Genomic DNA, 26,696 nt, shown 5'->3' with positions numbered 1-26,696 from the left:
TTCTTTAACGATATTTATTGGGCTTTCAAATAACACCAATATTGTTGGGGCACCATGATTGTGTCAGAAGAAAATCTTTAAAGTTCGCGTCGCGGAAGGTGCGATTTATTTGATGTTGAGTGTATTTTATTTGACACAATCATTTACACTACACCGAGAACGCGTTATTCATACCGAAAAAGGTCATTCGAGTCTATAGAAACTATACTAATATATTTAAACAATAAGAAAAACGAAACATTTCCACTGCATTACACCTTAACAATGTTAAAAACAATTCTAAGAACCTTCGTAATTGTACCTTTAAGCTCACCAGCTCCTTTAGGAGCGAGTTAATATAGGATGTGAGTTTTTGCCGCGACGCCTGCACAGGACCGGTCGAGTCCCGAGCCCAAGTAACTACATCGGTATAGTAAAGGTTGGACCAGACAATCGGGAACCAGTACCGCAAGCTAAATGTCAAATGTCTGTGACACTGACATTGAATCTTTATTGTTTATTATGTTGTACGCTTTGGAGCTCATTATTATTATTGTTTTATTTTATTTTTTATTTTTTTTATTTTTTTCGTTCTATTGATTAGTTTTATAACACAGCATGCCCATACGCCCAAGGCGTCCACTGAAAATCAGTGTCCAGCCATGCATTTAGCTGGCTGGATATACTGAGTGGGCGTCCTTTTTGGCACATCGCCTTTATAGACATTTATAAGTATTATTATTGTTATTGTAATTTTTTTATATTTTTATTTCCATATTAATGTCCTGATTTATTGTTTCTTTTTTGTGTGCCAAATAAATCATTCTTTCTTTCTTTCTTTCTTTCAAAAGATAAACGACTCTACTTAAGCTGAATATAGTCGGTGACATCATTGTAATAATTGGAGTACATTCATGTACACTGCACAGTTTTGGTATCTACAGGTATTATGGATGACTTTTCGATGCTGCTGCACTGCAGTTTTGGTACTACTTACTATGGATACTTTTTTGGTGTTTCAACCATGGTAACTTCAGGGTAAATCAGAGAGGTAGAGGAAGGAAAGACTGACATAAAAACCTTGTAAATTACATAGTAGTTTACTATTCCGGTGACGAGATTCTGTTGCTGGTCTTTTTTCGCCAAAAGTTTAGAAAAGTTTCAGTTCTCATGAACCATTGAACATGAAACAATATTTAAGCATACTAGAGTGTGTACAAATCCTGAATATATGTTTACAAATGCCAAGAAGGACAACATAATGACCACATAACGTGAGTCAATAATGGCCAAGCAAAAACATCGCTAATCTATGGCATTATTTGCACACTACTAGACAACACTGCCCACTCAGTGCCTGCTTAATACATACCTAGATAATATAGGTAATATCTACTTGTAAAAGTTTGTTTGTTATTATATTATATCAAGTCAAATTTTAACTAAATATCAGCTCATCTTATTTAGGCACCCATAAACGATACAAACTGTTTTGAGGTGAATTGCCTATAATGTTGCAACACTGAAATCAAAGTAGGTAACACAAAATGTAAATACAAATCGACACCCAATCCACCAATCCCAAAAATATCGATTTCCATCCGAAAACACAACATAAAACATACAAATAATGGGATTGAAAACGAAAACACATTAAGCTTACATTATTGAACGTTATATTAGGATTGACACTGAAACCTCGAAGTGATCAAGTTATTCACAAAAAGTCTCTTTTAAAATGTTTTCAAAGATCTTCATTTATAAATGTGGTTGGAGTCATAATGTATTGTGATGAAGCCGGATTGTAGTGTCACCTTGTATGGAGAAGTGCAACGCAAACAGCTCAGAGATGTATTTTTCAAACATTCGAAATTCAAATTGCAGTTTCACACAATTTGATTTTTATTTTTATTGCACTCAATTTCAATTCGAATTTTAAAATATTCAAATTACATTCATTTAAGCTATTTTTAATCTGACCCAAAACTTTTTATTTTATAGACCACAGATTATTTTAAGTTCATACCACTAGTGGTCAAAATTGAATGAAATATTATTGATTTTGATAAGTCGTGTGCTCCTATTACTTTTTAGTTTGTTCTTAAGTACATCTACCTAGCTATTTCTTCTTTAGTCTTATTAATTTAAATTACAAAACATATTGCAATGTTTTGTAACAAAACTGGGTTGACTAATTTAACTATTTCGGTGTACAAATCACACTACAGCCTTAGAACGGAAAAGGTAACGCTCTAATGAGAAAGCATAGCGTCAAAAGTCTACGACCTCTCGTCACGACGCGATGTGCTAAATCTGTCGGGTGACAGCCGTGACATACCACTATTGAGTTATTTGAACTGGAACTATCGGTTAGAGGTAGAGGTGTACGACATTTTGGCGTTTACGTGTTAGAGTAGCGTGTTTCGAGCACGAAGTTACGCTAGACGGGATATTTTTTGATGTCAGATAATTATGCGATAAAAATATTCTATTTATGATACGTGTTTGGTTATCTCTCGGTGCGGTTAATGTCAGTCTTTGGTTTTTACATAAACTCTCTGCAGGAGTTTCCAAAAATTATATTAAAGATGATCTTTGAAGGGTGAAACTGCATTGAATAACATAATATGTCGAAAAGAAAAAAACCCTTTGTAGTTCGAAAAATGATGCTCAAATTAAAAACCAATTTTTATCTTTTTTGTGTCCATGTTACAGGAAATGTATGAAATCCGTCATTGTATACAATTCCTAGGATTTGTGTATAAGTCCTAAAATCACCCGGAAATGTGTAATGTAAATTACATTAAACACATTTCCTAGGAAATTTACACATTTCCTAAACAGCAATCGGAAATGTAATTAAGATTTCTTTTTTTTCTCCGAAACTTAAATGGCGCTACCGCGCCGCGGGCGGGCCGCTGTGTATGTGTAAGGTCGCAAGTCTAACCCAACCTAACCGAGACTTTGTTATCCAGCTACAGGAGTACTAAAACCTTCATGCCAGTAATAGTTTAATAAAAGAGATGTTAAAATTAGGGTTTTCCAATACTTCAGCGTAATATGCGTGATGCCGAAAGTAAGGTATGCCAATAGGCAAATATTTTTTCAGCCAAAGTATAATAGTGTGAAAACAACTTTCAGGCTAAACAATAATAGTTTTGAGTTAAAAGTACCTATCGGCCAATGTGGTTTGGCTAAATGAAATTTTAGGCGTACTGAGGGGCACCCGATCACACGACCGTGCTTGTGTCGCTTAGTTTTATACATTTCCTAATACAATATTGGAATTCTATAAAATTCCTAGGAAAAGTATACATGTCCTAGGATATGTGCGTATTAAAAAATCTCTGAAGCAATATTTTATACATTTCCTAAATAGCTTCGGAATTGTATACATTTCCTAGGAATAGTATACAATTCCTAGAATTCATACATTTCCTGTAACATCCACATAAATTGTAAAATAAATTGAATCAAATCAAAGCCTACAATGCGAAGTGATGGTTTCTGATTGTACGCAGTGAGTGTGCGGAGGTCAATACTCCTACGATATGTAGGCCGCCGCCAGGCCCTACTGTGTTATGCTCAATGACCACGTCGCAGAAAGAATGGTATTTCTTTAACGCAGACTTGGCACTCGCCCTTCTATTCGAATAATATTAATATCAAAAAGAATATAATTAACATAATTTTATACAACAGACTGGAATTGCTATCACATATTTGATCGTAGATTATGTAGTAGGTACAATTAGGTATCTTTAGAATGAGAACGTTATTTAAAAACATATTTTACATATTTAAACAATATTTTTTAAACTGTAGCATATTCAACTACTTAATTTAATAAATAATATTCAAATTAATAAGTAGTGATTAAATGATTTGATCCATTGCTTAATTTACCAATCTAACTTTTTATCTAGCAATAAGACCGCCTAAATTGCACTGTTTCAATAATTAGGAGTATCTATCTCTCTAGTATATTTCAAAAAATTAAATAAGTATCACATCTCTAATTATTATGTACCAAACCAAAATTAAATGATATCATTATCCAAGATAGAAATGACGCAAGCATTTTTAAAACACGTACTTATAATGACGAAAAGCACATTTCACAGTGTCAAAAATATTTGTTCTTTAGTTACCTGGGGTTTTTTCTAGAAGCGTTTCGCGAGAAGTAATAAAGTGCTGCGTTAATGTTGTTATTTCGAACGGAGGCAAGGTCAATACTCCGGGAGTGGGTCAGCAATTACTCGGAGGCCCGGCAGGTCCTCTGAACTACTTAAGCACTCGCAAATATTCCAACTTGAAATTTAGCTATGAAATATTATGTCTTAGAGCTGGTAGCAAATAGTCAGTGAAGTTCTAACAGTGCGTAAGTCAAAAATGTGCATTTTACAGAAGATTAGTCGGAAAAAAGCACGACGCAGTCTTTCTTCATTCAATGGCATCAAAATGATAAAACCATCAAAAAATTACTTTAGAACTTTACTATCGAAATAATGAAATTCAAAGACAATGGAGAATTGCTGACTTTCATTGACGTTCGTTAATAGATTTGAGAAATATGTAGGGAAATAGTTTGTTATGCCAGTCTTTCCCCAGATAAGTTGGTATGTAAGAAGCATCTCGGTGGCTGAATAAACTTCGGGTAATGTTCCCAATCATACATGCAAGGATCACTTACACGACTCTACGTCATACGCGTCACGATGCATTTACGTGACACTGACGAGTCACATTGTCTCTTAGGCTGAGTTGCACCAACTTACTTTAACCGTAACTTTGACAATAACCAGTGCTTTTTATATGGAGTTAGTCAGATTTTTGACGTATGTCAAAGTTAAAGTAAGATGGTGCAACCCGCGTAAATAGTTGTACAGCCTTATACATATTCATTATACATTTTTATTGCACTAGTATCTATTACAGTTACATAGATGTTTTAATGTTTCCCTTAATGTTTCGTTTGTACGTAGTTGTCGAGCAACATGTTCCGCAACATTACGCCCCGTGTTACCTTTTGAATCCGTGTTTAATATCTGCCTTTCCGGTAGCAATTAAACGTAATATTTATTGAATGAGATAATTTAATTTCTATCAGATACACAGCTTCTTTACAACCGGCACTTCCTCTGTCATTATAGGGGAGACCAAGGTGAGTTGTAACAGAAAAGAGTTGTGACATTGACGATTTTATGAACTTATTAACTTCTAGCGAGCTCGTAACGTTACGCGTTTTTAGTTCAAGTCTCGAGCTACCAAATGCGCGCTGTTGTTAGCTCGCTGATAGTTATTTTAATAGGTTTCCTGAAATCGACAAAGTCACAACTCTCCCCTGTTACAACTCACCTCGGTCTCCCCTACAGTCGAGAAACGGATGTATTTCATGTTATTCCAGTTCTTACCTCAGAACATGTAACGAATAAAATCACGACGATTGATATCATCTAACTTGAATTACGTGGGATTTGAACTTCAAAACGTTCCGATATATTTTTGAGTAGGCTTTAATGTGAATAAACTCGTCACTTATTAATTGTTTGGAAATATATTTATGATTCATATTGTCCGATTTTGTTATCATATTCAAAGATATGAAAACATATTTCGAGCATCGACTCCAAAAATTTGGTTTTTAATTATGCATACAAAATTATGTGCATAATTTCCTTGGATTACATTTATGCATTTTGATTCAAATGGCATGGCATTAGAATTGAAATGACTAGTGGTCGTTGCTCCGTCTATAGTTTAAAATTATAAAATTTTGCATAAATACAAATCTATACATATAAAAGAAAGTCGTGTTAGTTACTCCACTTAGTCCACTTATAACTCAAGAACGGCTGAACCGATTTAGCTGAAAATTGTCAGGGAGGTAGTTTAGAGCCAGGAGAAGGACATAGGATACTTTTTATCCCGTTCGAAATTAAAAAAAAAGTCTGCTTATTTATTGCCATTAAGACGGAACAAAGTTCGCCGGGTCAGCTAGTATTATATAAGCTCGTAGCATTAAAGACCATAATATTGTACTACGTTCCATTTTATTTTTGCAGATAACATTTTAAAAGTGTGAATGCAATAAAAAACAATTGCCAACTTTAATTAAAAAGGTTCAGTCACTGTCAAAGTTTGGATTTAAAAACGAACAAAAATTCGCAAATCACACGTACTTCTGAAAGTTGTGCGCGAAGTGTGACGCCCAACCGCGAGCGAACTACGAGCTTCAGCGAGGGGCCTTAGACATAGCTCTTGTAGAGGACAAGAGAGGGCATTCACCTCGGTCTATTAAACGTAAGTTTAGTGTGGACTTACTGTTTTATGAAGAAAGATTTAAACTTTTTTTTGTAATCCTAAGCGCGTAATGAAAACAGATCAATAACTGAATTAGTAGTATATCCTATCGGGTACAAAATAATACTAAGTGAAATCCATCATTTTTTTTCTCAACAAGTTACTTCTTTTAAGGCAACAACATTAAATATTTTCCCTGACAAAAAATGTGCGACCACTATAGATTTCCCCGTTCTAGGTCTTCCCTTGTAAAAGTATCCAAATAATGATTTATCAACTAAAAATCAACATTTTACCTAATTTTTCGATTGAATTTTTTTAACGGTTCTGAAAGTTATTTGCCTTTACTAATTTTGGGCACAGCTTTTTTCACAGTAGGGAGGAAAAAAAAGAAGAATAGGTAAATACAACATAAAAAAGTTCTTTCTATTTTACAGCGTATCCATACTAAGCTCATCGCACACTGGCAGAACCAGCAAAGGACAGAGTAAGCTCGCGGAAATAGAGCCGCGACAAAAAATAGCATTGAAATCGTTCATGAGTCGAGGCGCTCTCAATCGATTCATCGACCATTACGCCATTATCGGTCTGAAATAGAGACAGTCAACCCTATTTGAAACGGGTAAAAAGGTTTATCTTGCAAGAAACTATCTAATTTCGCATACAGTGGAGCACACTGCAGGCAAAGCTTCAAAAAGCATCACGCATTGTTTTCAGTAGAGGGGACCTCTGTACATCATCATGTACAATATCAAATAAAATACAGTAATATGATAGAGGTGCTTTTCTTGACTAAAATTAGTTAGTAACTAAAGTTCTCGAAATAGAATCCAAAGTTTTTGGGCTAGGTATCTGTAGATAAGAGAGTAGAAAAAATACACAAAAATAGAATTTAGTTACCCCATTCATTATTTTAATTTATGTCTCATGCAATGTGAATTTTCATTTTACAGCCAGCCATAAGCCATAAGGAAAAGTCAAATGTTTCTATACGAAAGATCATTATTTAATTTTCCTAATCCAATGTAAAAAATGAATCATTGATCTTTGTAGCTACTTACACTAATCGTAGGTCAGAGTTTGATGATCTGCAATTAAGAGATTTGGAGGCATCATGATTTTAAATTGCTTGTTTTTTACTGTAATTATTCGTTACATATTATAACTCAACATCCGACTTATAAATTATACTTCGTAGTTGAAAGAAATAACGGTATTCTAATCGAGTATTATTCGTATTCGAGATTTTAACATATAATTTATCTGAAAATAATCATAATAACCTAAACGTTTCTTAAAATATGTTATACGGTTTATTAAATTTCGAAGTAACTTGGATTAGAGGAAATAAATAGGAAACTGTTTGGAGTAATCTCTATATTTCTAATTTCAGTTTCTAAGTAATCCAGTTTCTAGTTTCAGACATGAAAGTATTTAGCTATCAGACAGAACAATGCAGTACACACAACTCACCCTTACTGTAGCAGAAGAAGAAGTATCAAATCATTTATTCAGTAGGTACTTAGGCCTTTTCCAGGGCGCTTATACACGTCCCAAATATAGCTTGCCCTACCACTACCCTACTTGAGACAACATATGGACTGGTGCTAAAAAGAAGTCTTATCTTGTAACTTAGTCTCCGGCATCGGAATCTACGTCCTGTATGTACAACAAGATAAGCATCAAATCAAAACGTTCATTTAGTAATTAGGCCCTTTCCAGGGCAAACGTCCCAAATATAGGTTGCCCTACCATCACTTTGATGGGCTGGTGCTGAACAGAAGTCTTATCGTGTAACTTAGTCTCATGTATCCGGATTCTTGTACACCCTGTATGTACAACAAGATAAGGCATAGTAACCGGGACCATACAGAATTATTTTAGTTTTATTATTATTTTTATTTAGGTTTAGTAGCAGAAGAAGAAGCATCGGATGAAGGATCGGAATCTTGTACACCCTGTATGTAAAACAAGATAAGGTATAGTAACCGGGACCATAGAGTCGGCATCAAACATAGCGCAATCCAAGTTCCGCGCCTGTTTGTCAGTAATTAAGGCCATACTAACACTCAGGGCGGTCTTTCAACTCCACTGATTGATTGTAGACCGCTTAGTACAAGTATATTATGTTTGCAAAACCATCTTCGTTATTGACGGATCTGCATAATTCTCTTTGATGCTTGAGCAGCTTGTCCCTGTCAGTTTGGTCCACCTTTTAATTGTTGAATGGCTAATGAAGGAGTTGTATTTCTAAAAACTAGAGACGAGCCAATATAAGAACTGTAATTACAACTATTTATTTCGTACATAATACCTATGAAACTATTCTTCTAAGTTTTTTAGTTGTTTACATTCGTCAGCTCATCGATATATGTTTTTGCTTAGTCAATTATGAAATAATGTGATGCGTGTTTTGATGTCTTTACATAATAATTATTTGTTTTAGGACAAGTATCAAGAGTAAAATAATTTATTTAAAAAAATAGATAAAACGAGATAATTATTTTCAAATCCAACATGGGAAAGAACATCTAATCCTATTCAAAATGCGCCTGTTTATATTATTGCAGCTTGCAATATTATCTCGCGTGTCAATTTGTCCCATAACTCTGGTATAAAATTGTAAAAGTCGTACATTACACCACGTGTTCAAAGTAAAGGTGGTCATTGGCACTTTTACTTTATTGTAAAGTTATGCATGTGATTGATCGTGTTCTTAACACCTTGAGGGTATCCTCCGAACGCAATGTGTTTGCGTCAGTTGCAACGCTGTGACGTATTTGGCGATTATTCATAATTTGCGGACTTGCACCTTGAAAAAACTACTTTGAATCCGTTCTAATACCGAGAACTTTAAGGGCGACTACTGTTCATTTGAAGGGCTCTGTATAATATTTATTGAATTTATTTATACATAATTTGAGTTTAAATGTTTCATGCTGAATAACGCAATCACTTATTCGATTAGGTTCTTAGCAGATAACATACAGAAAAATACCTACTAATCGTAAATATTTGACTGATTTTTTTTAAAGTGCAAATTCAAATGGGCTCTGTCACAAAAGACATCACTCAGGAATAGCTTTCTACCGGTAAAATATTTGTTAATCGATATTAGTAGACCATAGCTAGATCCTCTTTCTAGTGTCCGACCGAATATGGATTTTCAGCCGAAAACGGAAACGAAAACGAAGCTTCGGCTGCAGTCTCATTTTCGGCCGAAAACGAAAACGAAAACGAAAATGACCTTCAACTCTCAAATTTCAGTCTGAAATTATGTAAAAACTTTGAAAACCGATAATGTTTTGACCAAAAACATAATGACGTTTGACAGTTCATTTTGATAAGGATTGATTAAAGAAAACCGGCATTAAAACACAAAAAATTTAATCATGAATTCTTAGTAGAATATTATTTCCGGTGTATATTGAAATTTTGGGAAGTGAAGAAGAAATAAAGGGTGTCCAGTGGGAATTTTCCAAATAAATTAATGATTTTTTATTATTTATTACTAATGCAAACTGGAGTTTAACAATGCGGATTTAATTTTTATAGGCAATGTCTTTTAAATGATGCCCGTTTTACTATCTTAGGCACTCTCACAGCCGGACCTTTACATTCGCAACTATGCGAGAGCAAATCGCGCTAATAATTTTCCTGCAACTTCACGGCGGATATTTTCTTACAGAACCTGAATTATTTACTTTTGACTTGAGATAACCCCACAAGAAAAAGTCACATGGTGTGAGATCTGGTGACCGAGGCTGCTAGGGTATGTCTCTGTACTTGCTGATCATTTATTTGAAAAAAAGAAAAAATAGTCCTCAGTGTCTCCATCGAGGTACTCTCCGTGTGTTGTTCTTCACACCTTCTTGCTGAAATAGAGTTACGTAGTTGACCGGGATGCAGTTGCAGTTGTGGTATCAGACATTCATCGATCATTCGACAATACATTTCAAATACTTATTGCTCAACTGCGAACGCTCTGTAGGCTCCCGACCAGTGACTCATGGCGTATTTCAAATCCGCATTAGACTCTATTTTGAAACTATTAAACTTAATGAAAACTCTTTGGTTTTATTGTATTCAATTTTGAACTTAGAAAAGTTTTCGCTGGACACCCTTTACAACGTAACCTCACTTCACAACATCAAAAGAGTGTGACAATACCGCGTCCGTTCAAGTCTGATTGGAACCATGAGTGCACCAGATTCACTCCCGAAGATATCGGAACGATAAACGTCACCATCTTATTCACGTATTTCTGATATTCGGTTTGGCCGAAGCTTCGGCTGGTTTTTGGCCGAAAACGAAAATATGGCCGAATGTCCATTTTTTGGCCGAAAATGGCCGAAAACGAAAACGAAAACGAATATTCGGTCGGTCACTACCTCTTTCTTTAAGCCACGATTTAAAGGGCTTACGGAACCCCAAAACCTTCGCAATGGTGTCGAATCAGTGCAGCCTGCGTCTGCGGTCGTATAAACATTTGCGCAAACGTCAATCCCGCCGACAGATGTCGTCTGACATTGTAACAGCTAATACGCTTCTGAGAAAGCTCAGCCAATTCGTTTACAAAGCTTTGAGCTTAATGTATGCGATTATGATTGTGGATTAGGGCATGCATAACTTTCATTTTAATAAAAATGAGATTGTCAAAATTATTAATTTTTATCTTTGCATTTTTCCATGGACATTGTAAAGTTTAATATCACTAACTAGCAGTTAAAATATTTAGGTACTCGTAATTAAATTTAAACGTAATCAAAATTTTGGATTCATAAAACTTGTCGTATAAATGTGGTACTTACTTAGGCTGAGTTGCAGCACCTAACTTTGACCGTACCTCTAACGATAACCGGTGTTTTTTGTATGGAGTTTGACAGATTTTTGAAGTTTGTTACAGTCAAAGTAAGATGGTGCAACTCAGCCTTAATGTTTAATGAACTAAACATAAACTTTAATGGTGTTATTATTTGTACAGTATTATGTACCTTCAGCCACGGTCTTGCAACAATAAAATCTAAGGCTGAGTTGCACCACCTAACTTTGACCGTAACTCTAACGATAACCGGTGTTTTTGTATGGAGTTTGACAGATTTTTGACATTTGTCAAAGTCGTCTAAGATTTTCGAATGCCTTTGCTTTATTTTCATGAAACCAACTATATTGACAGCCCTAACTTACAAAGTCTACTTGCCAATATGTGAAACATTTGGCAAATACATCACTTATTTTTGATTCTCTGTTAACCTGCAACAATATTTAGTACCACAGGCGAGATGCGGACGGTGGTTAGCTGTAATGAGTGCAATTTTAATGCACTTTTTCGTACCTTATTTCGTGCCTTCCGGTATTTAAAAGACAGATGCAAATAATTTGACATGAGTCCAGTAAGTACATGCACCGAAAAATATAATTGAATCTTGTTTTTGTATCAAAATTTCAAAAGGTGCGTTAATTGAGAATAATATAAATAATTTGTCCTGGTTTTATGAAATGCATCATTTTTATTATTCTTGGAATTTTTCGTCAAGACAGCTTAAACTTCTGGTGTTTTAACATTTCTTGTATTCTAAAACAGGACTTATAATTGCTGTAACTTAATTCTTAAGTGTTACTTTTTTTTTAACAAGATTATATTTATATAGAACATCGCTCAAAACTCGGTTCCAAATCGACCAATCAAAATCTAGGACATTAGTATCTATCCTATTATGCTTAATATTGGACTGTGTTTAAGAGTCGTTTCGTAATACGGGGCTAAGTGCCCGTAGCTCATTTCGTACTCGTAGCAAAGACGCTTGATGCGTTGATGTCTTTTAGGCCGCAATACGCAATCACGTAGAGCGCCATAAGAACATTATGTTCAATGGTTTGATCATAGAATTAGAAATATCTCATATAGAAACTAAATTATGTATTTGATGCGACTGTGTTTTTATAATTATGTATTTTTCTATCTATCCAGACGGCTATGGACATAGATTGAATAAATTGAATAAATGAAATAAAAACAAATTGACTTAAATATCAATTTATCTGAACTAAATACAAAAACATTGATAGATCCAGCGATACCATGCAACCTTTATGCAGGTCACAATAGCTGCGGCGCAATCCTTCCGCCGTGGGAACCACGGCAGATGCGCTCTAGTCGTGTAGAGCCTTTTTTCTAAATCCTTATACGTAGGGCGACCATCTTGCTTATCACGAACGTTAGTTAATCGTTAAAATATTTTATATGTTAGGTAGAATATTTTATTTTACATACCTATGCATCATTATCATCATCATCATTTCAGCTACAGGACATCCACTGCTGAAAATAGGCCTCCCCCAATGACTATGCATGTTTTTATTTAATTTTTATTTGATTGTTTAATTACCTATATAGTAAAAGCTCTGTAAAATGTTGAGTGTAAAATGACATATATTTATTGATATTTTTTATTTAATTACTGATTAATTTAAAAGCAATAAATAATACCAACGCATTATTAGTCTAAAATATTTCAGTAAAATCATCGTGTCATATTTGTTTATTTAGTTTTTAAGTAATAAATCTAATTATTGTTGGCGCCAATTACTAAAACTAATTAATTAGTACATTCATATTGTTTGATTGGTATCATGTACGTATTGAAGATTGAATATCAGCAATTATCTTGTCACAATAGTAATAACACAGATGCATTTTCAGCGAAAAATATTAGAATAAAATGTAGTGGCATAGATTCTAAAAATAATTGCATCTTCTCCAAAAACTAACTAATAAAAACTAAAAATATGTATCTTGTCCCAAAATAAAATCAACAAAAATAGACACCTTTTGATACGTGTATCAAAAATTTCCAATGGAACAGGAAACAAGGGGTCCTTTCTAATACTTATTTTTGGGAAACACCGATTTTAGGGTAAAATGCATGAGAGAGTTTTTGTGTTCAAGGGTTAAATTGCATCCGGTAAATGCGACACTTGTGAGATTTTTGCGATGTTGAAATTCGCATCAAAGTCGCGATTTTTTAATCGAAAAAAAAGTGCGTAATGCAAATACATAATTACAGCGTGGCGTTAAAAATGTAACATGTGTGTTTTTACCCGAATTACACAAATTCGGATGCGGGCAGCGCAGGACCGTGCATTGTGGAAAACCTTGGAGGAGGCCTTTGTCCAGCAGTGGACGTCATTTGGCTGAAACGAACGAACGAACGAGCACAAATTCTCCTGCAACGGTTAACGGTACTTATTTCAAGGCAATTATGCCTGTTGCCAACGAGCTTGATAAGAAAATTATTGCAGCATAAACTGACCAATTTGTTAAGACCTTTTATTCTTCGCCTAGCATAAGCATTTCTTATCAATTCCAAAGGTTACTGGTCAATAACCCAGAGAAAGTTAAAAGGAGCGGCTTCTTTTAATGTTAACCTTCAGTTAAATAGTTTACCTGTTCCGCAAAGGAGAGTTATTGTGTTCACTCATAAAACTTTCTTCGGAAACTCATTGTACTGATTCAAAACAGTCCCTGGAGATAAGGCACAGTTTTGGGCTGTTTTTAGGACATGCTTTATATGTTTCCTGTACTTTTGAATATTGTGTTTGACCACAGTTCAATTGAGAAGTAGGAACAGGGTTTTTCTTTTTTGGGAAATTCCAACAGACTCACTTTATTTTATAACAAAGTAACTACTTACTGTACTGATAGACAAACGCTGAAACATATTATGCTTTATGAAAGGTGTCAATAAGGATTGATAAATATTGTATTGATTAAGGTAATGCAAGGTATATAGTTTTCTTAGTCAACCAATGTAAATAAAACGAACTCCTTGAGATAACCGTGACATTAAAATATCTAACGGTTATTGTATAATAAATGTAGCGTAATTACTCTTAAGTCATTCCGAAACGCTATTTAGTATTATTGGTAAAGCATTGTTATTACAATAATTACAATAATAATACAAATACATTTACTTAATTGACGTATTACAGTCGCCTATAATGTGAATGGGTATGCTAAATTTGTTTAAAAGTGCATTAAATACAAATAGTGATGTTGAGTTTAATGAAAGGAAATTCATTAGTTCCAGAAAGTCACATTTTTGCGATAACAGAACTAAACGGTAGTTACTTGTACCAATTATTTAAAGGATTATTGTGATTTTCTACGGTGAAACAATCAAGGTCAAAACTGATTGATGCAAACAGATATGGGAAAATTTTAACTCCTCCATTTTATGTATGGTAAACTGTGGTTACATTTCTGGACGTGTCAGATTTTGTCACAACTACAGGAAAACCACCCTTTAAAATTCACCAGAGGAAAATGGAGGATTTGCTTTTGCACAACATTTCCCCCACTGACTAACCGGGTTCCACAATACTTCGGCTTAACTAACATACCTACCCTCTGAAGTATGACACATTTTCAATCTGACTAAGAATTAAACTTAGTCCTTCCAATAGAGAAAGTTCTACTCTCTAATCACAAAGTTCTGTATCAATAATATATTAAATTCATGGCATCGTTGATACCTTAATAACAAATTGATAATGTTAAACCACATCCATTCAATCTTAGGGACTTCCGGTAAAATCTCGTCCAAAAAACCAGAAAAATACTAATATACACAACAAGCCGGCCACAAAAAATAATACAGATGGCGCCTTAGCGGAAATCGAAAGGACTTTTTTACGCAATTTACCATTCTGCCCAAAAAAAAACCATGATCATACACTGAGACAAAAAACTAGTGAAAGCCGGTATCGCCCGTGAGAAATAAAATCATGTAAATTGATATTTTGGTGGCCTTTTATTAAGTGGTGGCAAAAACTATAATTTAGAAAACAACTGTTTGTTATCCTAACAGACTATTCTGGTGGAAGTGGGTCTTTTTGTTGTCACACATTAACATACATTACCTTAATGTAATAATACATAGTTTTATGAAATAAATAGCTTTGACTATAGCTAACTTTGTGTACATTTGCATTGGTATCTTTCATTAAATGTTAATTAACCTCGATATCAAATCGTCATTAAATCCAGTACAGTAAACCATGAAAGCAGTTTACTTCTTACGCATAAAATCGTGAAGCACGGTATAGTGTAATTTTGCCAATAAAAATAATTTGCTTCTGAAAAGGTAAATGAGTTCACAAGAAGTGAGGTCACCAAGAACATACAAAAGGTAATCATGGGTCATTAATGATATCAATTTTAAAAATAATGGGTACAGTATCCACAACTGTAATTTTAACTTGTTCATTTAACCATTAAACATATACAGTTCAAATTTTTCATTGTTTTTGTACCTTGATTCAGAGGAATAGGGGGAATATCCCTCTGTCTTAATAAGGGTTAAAACAACACGTAAAACTGAGTCTGAAAATTTTTTTCTTTAGCATTAAAGAAGTTTTTCAATATTATTATGCCAGGATAACATCAAATCATACACTGTGGCACTTTATAAAGTTGTATAAGTAAATCAATTCTTTGTATCCCATGTTCATTTGTCAAGTGTGCTTAAATATGCGAGAATACTGTAGAAGCCTATATGTAATCAAAGAATTATATGTATTATTGAAATAAAAGCGTCAATAAAAATAAGGTGCACTTTTTATCATTACTAAGGTTGGCTTTGAATCAACAAACAATGAGTGCGGTACAGCGATAGGGCACGGCGTGGGAGAGCGCCGCAGGTGTGGCGTTTCCTCCTCGGACGTCGCAGATGCGTTAGCCATAGCCCTGAGATGATAGTAGATATAGCAACACTATTAGAGTAGTATTATGGTACACTTAAGTTTAAGAAAAAACGGTAGTAAAGTTATTGAAGACGGTTTTCTTGTCAATAAAAGAGTTGGACTGTTATAAAAGTGATCAAACGACTTTGATGTTATTATCAAAATAATATTTACTCTTGTTATTTGCACTATGCGTTTTATACTCTACCAATGTTACTAAAGTAAAACCCATAAAAACTATGTTAAAAACCCATAAACGCTACGCAATAACAAAGATGTAGAGCTAACGAATCTAGTAGTTTTGACGGTCTATCGGCGCAAATAGTCACGATTGATTTTTTGCTAGATGAACGTTAGACTTGTGATCGTTATAAGTTATAAGTATTGCCTTATAAATATTGCTCATCTCTGTTTTTAACCCTGTCTATCTTGTTAATAAAGGCGACATACTTGCATGCAACATTGCAATAAAAACCCACTTACAAACACATTTAAATTACCAAAAGAAAAATAAAACTTCTTCAGCTGTTTCGTTTTCAATAAACCTTTACTTTTCGATAAGATTTGATAGCACAAGGTGTAAAACTAAAAGAAACCGAACACCTTATTAGCATCCTTCGCCCGAAGCAATCACTTCAGTCCCAAACAAAGCAAATCAATATTCGATAATAGCGTCCAAAATTATGGCCTTAGTAACCCATTCCTGACCTACCATCACCTGCCCCGCTTTTACCCATATGTTACAAATATAGGTCAATTAGAACTGATATTTGATTTTGCGATTCAGAATTTTCTGTTCTTGTAAATTAGAACTATTTTAAGTCGAATGTTTTACGGCTCAATGGATTGCCAAGCACGAAATTGGACAGTTGTAATGAATCTTTTGAAACAAGGGATCTGATTAGTATTATTTGTAGTAGGAAATTGGTGACAGGTGCAGATGTTTGCGAGCGATCATTTGTTAAAAGAGACAGGATTAGATCTCCATTGAGTTATTATTTGGACATTAGAAAGTGATGGTTTTTTCTTTATTTTTGTTTGTTTTACGGATTCATTTTAATAATGATATTCGTTTGTATTTGGATTCCGAACATAGTAGTTTATTCTTACATGTTCCTTGGATGTTGAGCTGATAAAAATATTTGTGAATTTCAGGTTTAATTACATTCAGGTACATTTGCTTCTACAAGATATTGTTTGCATAAAACTTAATGCAACTCAATTATCGCACAAGTAAATTATAGTTGGACCTAGGAATGTCTTATTAAAGTCATCCCATTCCTGCCTTCAGTGAGGAGTAAATTGCTTTATAATATACGTGAGGACCATCATTCATTAGCTGTTGACGGCCTTTCTTCAGGTGTTCGCGTGAAAATAAGAAGCAGACGGTACAAAGTCGTTGGCAATTAACATTTTAAGAGTAAATGGGTACTCATACCCACGGTTGTGTGGCGTCGGCGGTTCCCACATCATAACAGTCATATTACGATGCCTTTGCGTGATATTGCTCGGTGCTTGTAGTAAATAGTGAAGTTGAACGCTTTATTGGCTCTATGATTCCGTAGTTTTATTACGAATCTATTATATTTCAAATTGTGATTTCCCATTATTCCTAAGGGTAAGTATAGGAACATATCGAATATACTACAATCACTGGATAAAGACTAGAAATATTGTCTCTACGTGTTAAATAATTGTATTGTGATAAAGTTAATGCAAAAATAACAGATTGATAAACATCGGTTTTAAATTCATTCGGTAAGGGCGTGCATAACTGTTTTGTCCGTATGCTATATCTAAATGAATCTCTAATCTAATAGTAATATTAAATTATCTACAGGCACCGAGGTTCTATTGATGAGAGTATGATTTGATACAGAACGCTATTGGGCGATGCTTTAAAAATGGGCAATTTACTATCCATAAGCTATGATCGTAAAAACAAATCGTTTCCCTATCAACGACGATTTTCAGCGATTTACTAAGGAACCCTGACATATTTCTCAATCATTTTTATTTGCCAGGAAGGTACCGGATGCTTCTAGCAACTAACAGTCGTTACAGAATGCTTCTAATGTCAATGTGAAACGAATTAAATGCGCATTGTGGTTCGCGCATTTGCATTTTTAAGATTCAATCATTCATACTTTTTACGACTGCGTGAGAATTTGTATTAAAAGTATTTTAGTTAAGTCTATTATAAACTACAGTGTTTTGGGAACCAAAGAACTTTTGACCACAAAAGAGTCCAGATTTTGAAGCTTATTATGTACTAGCTTTCCGCCCGCGGCTTCGCCCGCGTTGAATTTTGTCTGTCCCAGAAAACCTTTATCGCGTGCGTCCCTGTTCCAAAAACCGAGATAAAAACTATCCTATGTCCTTGCCCGGGACTCAAACTATCTCTATGGTTTAGGCGTGAAAGCAAGACAGACAGATAGCCAGAGTTACTCTCGCATTTATAAAATTAGTATAGATAGTATAGATTAAGAAAAGTCCAACGCTTTAGTAAAATGCAGAAATAAAACGCATCGTGTTTACCTTCAACAAATAGAACGCAAAATAAATAATTTGAATAGATATTTCTTGAGGTAATCTTGGCTACAGAAGTTTACCAGACTATCGATCGAAAAAAGCTTTTTTTATAAAAGTTCAGTGCTTTCGCCAAAAATATTGCACAAACAGGATTCACGAAACACGTTTATTTCTTCAAAACTTGTTTTTAACTAAAGCAGTGGCTTGTACTTCAAGTTGCATTAAATTGAATGTTCGTTAATCTTGTTAAAATATTAATCGCAGATGCCGTTACATGTTTTAATTTTGAACATGTTTTGTTTTTGCAGCTTATTAAAAACCTGGTCGGCCCCTAAGTAGGTATGAAAAACTGGTCCATAGCGATTTGCGAATTGGGTATCATTGATTTTGAGACCTTTAATTGTCTTTAGATCTTTGAGAAGGCAAGAATGCAAGCCAGTAGATTTACGATTTAGTTTCAACGAAAAATGAAGAAAATTTTCAGACTACCAAATAAATATCTGGCTCTAGATTTTAAAAATCTGCTGACAGGGATTAGAAGGAAGAGTTTTGAACTCTTTCTTCTCTATTAATACAATATTGTTTAGGTATTTATCGATAATACTAATATATTTATTACTAAAATCTATTTCTAAAGTTACATAGGAGTCATAGTGCCAAATGTTAAAGTTCATCTGAGGCGTAGTTTCTTTGTACCTTCCATCGGCATTCAATCAAAGGTACACGAATACAAGCTCAATCAAGATTGAAGTAAGCCTACATAGATCACCATTTGAACTTTACGAGCACCAAACAGCTCAACTCTTATTGGTATTTATTTAAAAAAATTCCCGACTCTGTCTAAAAATTACTTTTACACATTTCCTGTAACATATACGAACCCACAACGAAGTGGAGTAATGATATCCAGTTGATCGAAACCATTGATGGAGCACCTTCATACCATAATCAGTTACACACCTACCACAAAAATTGTGTAGCATTATACAAAACGAGCGTTTTATCACAGCAAAACTGTACAATATACTTGTATTACATTAGTTACATAGTGCGCCATAATGCCTAGTAGCCGGCGACAACGTAACCGCGATGTAATGGCGGCGCGCAATCTTCCGTGATAGTGAACTTGAGTTTTTTCGCTGCGCGCGCGCACCGTTAGCTTGAGCTACATTCCGCGGTTGCCGCAACCGGCCGCGCGGCGGAGCCACCGCCGCAATCCCTCGTTCTTGCGCTTTTAAAATTACTTTTCTTGCTACTGCAATCTAATGTTAGGAATCCGGATCTCATGCTGAAGTTTTTGTACCTACGCGCTTTATAAGTAAGCACTGATTGCATAATGGCTTGCTAATGTTCTGCGTGATCGAGGGGATTCTAATGCATCTTGGTACTTAATTAGTACTAAAAACATTGTAGAGTCTGCATTTTCTTTGCTTTTACAATTTACTACCTTACTAAGTAACTACTTAGAAGCTTCTTAGGAAAGATACCAAAGTTCAGTGCAGTCAGGTAGAGCATTTAAAATAAAGTTGTGAAGGTAATGTAAGTACAATGGAAATACATAATATCTTGATATGGTGATAAATAATAGTAGGTGGTAAGTAAAGAAAAAGACAATCTATTGCTATTGAAGCTAAAAATGCTAGGTAAGTACTAAGTAATATTATACGATATTGATCTTCACTCAAGTTTGTATAAGTCTCTACTATTCTTAGATGACCTGAATAATTCAAAATTATAGTTTTCATTGTTACGTACAAAATAGCATCAAAGATTTGCAAATGCCTAGTTTTTGTAACACTAGATTGGTAGGTACGTTGAATTACCCAGCGCCAAATTGCGCGGTGAACAACACAGTCGCACAATAAAATAAAAACACGACGGAAAATAACAACCTCTCTAATGCCAGATCTAAGCTTCGAAGGTTGCGCGCGCAGGTCATCGACCCTCCATTGCCAATGTCAGCCATCTTGAGTTCCGCAGTCGCTTACGTTCTTCACGTAAGAGGCTGTAACTCTACTCTAGTGTGAGTAAGGCTTGTTTTTCAATGTCCAATGCGGCTGTGTGAGTCATTAGAAGCAAATAGTACACGCACACTAATGTACATTTCAATGGTATGCAATCTTAGACTGCTGGTTTTCTTCGCGTTAAACTAGATGGCGCTGTAAGACTAGTCTAGGCTAGATCATTATTTCCGTACAAAGTATAGTCTTCATGATGCTAAGTCGAGTGTTTTAGTAGATAATATTCATGTTTATAGCTAGCAGGTGTTACGAGTAGTAACAATGTTTTATAATAAAAGTGAGTAATGAAAGATTACATTTGAAATATAGAAAATGGCTCTAGGTAGAGTTTGAAGTGAACAAATATTTAACTTGTTCTTTATAATAATTTATAGGCAGGTGAGGCCAAAATTGTCCAAGTGTTTCAGCTATTCAATACTTATGTAAATTAATTAAAGTAAAATATCTTAAATACACATTTTTAATTTATTTTTATCTTTAACAGTATTAATCTTATTGTACAATAATATGCATTACAACAACTTAAAAGGTATTGAATTTGTTAATTATAGACTAGGTTAATAAGAAAATATTTTTTGTTAATCGTATTACCTATTTTAACAATGCGTTTACGCACGAGCGACTTCATGGAGATTTATTTTCAGACATAAGTCCTTGACAACTTAGAGAAAATAGTTAAGTAATTGTATTCACAATTCACATATATACAGCACTTGCTTTGACATACTCGTAAGAAGTATTTTAGAGTGGCTTTTATCTATTGATGGTTTTGTTTAGTTTATGAAATGAAGAAAACGCATTGAAACCGATTTACCCTTTCAAAATTTAAATACTTATCTGCCAAATACAAGACAAACTTGAAAAGGAAAGGCCCCGTAGAGTATTTAAAAATACATTTTATTTAAGTATTTTTGTCTTATACGCTGAACTTAAGCACATCCAAGATAGGGTAATAATTATTATCAAAATATTACCGTGTCCAAGATCACTCACTCAGTTCCCATTGTAAGTAGAGTTTAGAACCATAGTCAACAAGTCAAACACCCTCACATTCACGTAATTGATTTACTGTTGTGCCGGCATACAAATGTTGAGGTATTAAATTTCTCAGATAAACTTCACCATAGATTTAGAGTTAAAGTAGACCACCCAAGAAGCCGCATTCAGGCCGTAAAGTCTGCCAAGTATTACGGGTATTACGGCCGACGCAAAATGACCCAACCTTCCTCCTAGTGGGTCACGATTTGAAGTCGGGACCTTCAGAGACAATAATGGATTGCCAGAGTAATAAATGTATGTCTAGCCTATAGATTAATGGATAGATACTAACGTCTGGTAGAGACAGGGGTTAAAAGTGGTCGATACTAAGTTTACATTTCAAGGCATCCGATTTTCATATCGGATAGTCTATGCTGACACTGAAATCCTTGTTCCTCGGGAAATGAAAGCGACTTTAAGGCTGAGTTGCACACCTAACTTTGACCGTAACTATAACGATAACCGGAGTAATTTGTATGGAGTTTGACTGATTTTTGACATTTGTTACAGTCATTAATGTGTCCTCTTCTGGCGCATTAGCCGGGGGTTAGTGCACTGTATTTTTTCTATGATATTTTTATGAAGCTTTCCATGAGGTGTGACAGTTTTAACACGTATGTAATGATATTGTTAAAGATGAATAAATAATAATGGGAGCTCTATCTTTTTTCCAAAACTAATAACATTCTGGATTGTGATTCCATACATTGTATAAGTACCGTACCTAATGTTATTTGATTAGACCACAATATTATGTTTGTAGTCAATACACATCAGCTTAGACACATTTTGACACAACAAAAATGTGTCATTTCTATTGAATCTGAAAGTATTTCTATAATACGAGTATACTCGTAAATAAATTGCATATATTTATTTCGACCCTATGATATTGCTTAACGATGGACTGAAAAAATATTTAATACAAAGTTGCGAGCACAGCCAGTTTCTAGTTAATACATAATAATATATTACAGTATCCTGTTAACAACTCCAACACGGTTCAACTTACGATGAATAAATCGTATTCGCATTTTTATTGTTTACAAGATACGTATAAAATAAATCGAAGATTACAATAATACAAGGTAATATTTCAGCCATTTATTTAAATACGACACAATGTTTACATTTACTTAAATCAGTCAATACTGATGCGTTTCGAATAACGCTATTGATGTGAGTTAAAAATAACCTTTTGTATTAAGATCACGATCGCCAATGGAGAGGTAAATAAATAAGTAGGATATAATAACGAAAACAATAAAACAAGACGCACTATCTCTGTCGTAGTCGATGGGGTATATCCAAAGGTAATATATGGAGACAATATACTGATCGTAATGCTTGGAACTGCACAATAAATTGAAGCGAATGAAATACGGCAGCGTTGTGGTGGCTACGTTCAGATAATGTGGATGCAATGAAGCATTTGTCAATATCGACTTACCCATTCATTGGCCGGATTAATCTTTAGGGGTGCATACCAACAGCTTTTAAAAAAAAAAACTTTATGGACATTCACGTGTCGTTTTGAAAAAAAAAGTTACAGCCAAAAAAGGTAATCCTTTTCAGGAATGTAGCTATAATTTCCCCTAATATTTATTTATTTCACAGGTGTACGAGTAGGTACGTACTTAGGCGCTCGTAAGATAATTTTTAAATTATAATTTCATTGATTTATTCTACGATACCCTATTAATATCAACGTTACTGTATACGAGATAGTAAAATGATTTAGTGCTAGTGATTGGCACGACATGAAAAAATCCATACAAACTAATGTAGATATTAATATCGACCAACAACGCGCTTGTAATCATATAGTTTTTCTAACGTTGATCTTTCGATAACTCTAGGTTGCGTCCACGCAGAAAAAATTGACCTCGTATCTAGGGACCTTCACCGAAATGTTACCGAGGTTCGATAACCCGGCCCATTGTTCCACGACTCATTCCCATTTATTTATCGCAATCACGATCGCCTTCGTTATTTCCGCGTCATGAGCCACGTAATTTATTCATTAAAGTTTACGATACACGGGAATTTATGGCGTTTCGGAGGAGGACCGCGAATAAAGAGATTTATGCGCCGCAAACAATTATTGTTGGTTTAATTTAATACACGGCGAGTCCTTGTATTCGTTAATCCGATTTATTGCCGTCCCACATGACGCCGGCCTAAGATGCAATGTGTAGTTGGGCCCTTACGTGGTGCTTGCGTGATCCTGGGATGACAAAGCATGACTCAGAAATATGCCTTTAAAATATGATTATCATTATTAGCATTATCCTAAGCATACAAAAAAAAAACACATTTTAATAGCAAAAATAAAAGTAAAATTAACGCGAGCTTTTTTAATCTATCGTCTACTTATAGTATAAAATATAATGAGCTCTTAAAACTTTATTGAATAACCTATTAACGAGAATTAACTACAGTTTTATAAACTTATGAAGAACCTCATAGTATCTTATAATGTTGGCCATTATGAGGCTTACAGTATGGCTTCTTTATAAATGCCGCCATTAACATCGATTCCCTTCCGTTTCCTTCGCCTTTGTTTGTACTTCCTTATCCTTTATAATATAATTTGAATATTCAAGTGCCTAGCGTGAATATAGATTTTGGTCTATTCACTAAACTTTAAACACTCGAAGAGATAAAGAACATTTTAAACTGATAAATAAACTTACTTGCAGCTTCATTATGTATACTTACCCAATATTTTCGTATCTTAAGCAGTTTCGTGTTACGCAAATACAAAGATTTATTTGCGACGGAGCGCTCATAAATATTTTTTTCAGTTTGCAACAACAGTCAACAACTGACCGAAGTGACGCCTGTTATAATCCAATCTGTGTTCACCTTGACCGATCTTTTTGTCCCGCAACGTAAAACTCAACGGTTATAACGTATTTTTCATACGCGTATGCGCTACCTGTATTCACCCCCAGCATTGAAAGCCTTTTGCCATTGATTCACCGGGGTAAAGTACAATAGATGAGTGAACAACTCGATCGTGGGAATACACTCTATGAATGAAGGCACCTGTACGAAGACGCGGAGGCGGTGTCAGTTATTATATTTATAGAAAAAATCTAAGAGCAATTATTGTTATGTGTGTGAAAACGTAGTGACAATAGTGGAACTGATTGATAAGTTACTTCGAACGTATTTTACACTTAGTAAGGGAGAGTCCGCTAATTTGGACCAGTTTTTTTCAATCCCATTTTACACATAGTTTTCTTTTGTTTTTGCTAATGTCCATGGTATATAATAAAAGATAAATTATTCAACTTACTATTTCATAAGTATTAATTAACATGATTGTTGTATATTTAGCACAAATCAACAAAATACGAGCTCAGAGCTTCGGTCCAATTAAGCCAACCGTTTCGATAATTTGTACCACAGGGTTACTAAATTGGATTTCAATAAATTTCAAGCCTATAAAAAAATTATGGCAAAATATTATATGATAGATTCTTAACAAATTAGGAAACGAAAAGGAACAGTAGTTAATAACATAGACAATCGATATTGTTTTACACGTTATCACGATTTTGAGTACAAGTTTTGTAATTCCAATTATCGTAACGCACACTTGTACCTAATCGACTTTGCCAGTCTTTTGCTTTCATTTATTGTTAGTCAAACATAACTACGCTATTATAACTTCAAAATATGATTTACTAAAAAAAAAAATCAAAATCCTTTGGTAAAGTTCCATACAACTTGATGTGGTACAATTTAGCCGACTAGGTGATAGTGCTTTTAAAAAATCGGTAAAAAATATAGCTTATAAATACCGAAAAATGTTTCAAATAATTGTAATCCACACTAATTTACGCTTCTAAATAATATATTAGAAACACCCTGTGATTAAATTTAACAAAATTACAAACTAAACATACATTGTCAAAAGTTACTTGAAAACAATGAAAAAATACTTTTCAAAATAAAACACACGTGTTCGTTGTCACGGCAAAAACCAAATGGCCGATATTAATTGAATTTAGTTGCGTATCGCTGAGTGTTGCAATTACAGACATTCAATAAATACTTTACGAAATATGAGGGTGGTACAATTTACCCGGCGGTACAATATACCGAACTCTCCCCTATAGTGAATGATACAAAATAGCAATAAAGTTACAATATTTAGTAATTAAAGGCACTGGATAAGGTGACAATCAATCATCAATATACTTACTTCTTCATTTATTCGTTGATATGGTGCATTAAGTTATTATTTGCATGAACTATCCTTTGGAACCAATGGCAGTTTTCCTTATCTATTTTTTGCGATTTTCCTAAAGTGGGAAAGAGTCCCGCTATTGCCAAATACAGTATAATATGATGGTAATGAATACAAATACATAATAAGATTTACTTGTTTTTCCAACTTGAACATTTTGTATTAAGTCAATACATTTTGCGCAGTTCTTACATCACCTGTATTGCTTTACATAATATCCCCTCGATCGCTCTTATATATTTTTTTGGTTCTCAAGTAGAAAAATACATGAAAAAAGTAAGTATGCGCAATCAAAACGAACATACATAATGTATGTTGTCTGAACATTATTTTTACATTTACTCGTTTAAATACGTAACTTACCTATACCTAGGCTACACCTAGTAGCTGTTCCCTCAGGGAGCATGCTCGTCAGTCATGGAAGTAGTATTTGCCATGTAATGCCAATGCCAATGCCAAAGTCCCTGTGAGAGAAGCACCTTATAGCTTCAAGATCCATCCAGTAGATCAGTGTCTAATACATTTCGCAGCAAGACTCAGGATTCGGTCAAACTATTGCGATCAGCCTGCGTGCGCGATGGCGATCAATGCGTTTAAAGGTTCGGTCAAACCAACGCGATCACACGCGATCAGTCGGCGTGCAGCGATGGCGATCAGACTTAAATGCATTGATCGCCATGAACCTTAAGTCTGATCGCCATCGCCATCACAATCGCCATCGCCTTCGTGCACGCTGGCTGCACGCATTGGTTTGGTCGAACCTTCAGGCTTTAATACAAACAAATTAAGGTCTAGGTGATGTTTTAAGGTTTAGC

This window comes from Ostrinia nubilalis, chromosome 7, assembly GCF_963855985.1.
Source record: "Ostrinia nubilalis chromosome 7, ilOstNubi1.1, whole genome shotgun sequence".
NCBI classification, from domain to species: domain Eukaryota; kingdom Metazoa; phylum Arthropoda; class Insecta; order Lepidoptera; family Crambidae; genus Ostrinia; species Ostrinia nubilalis.
This window is presented reverse-complemented; position numbering follows the sequence as displayed.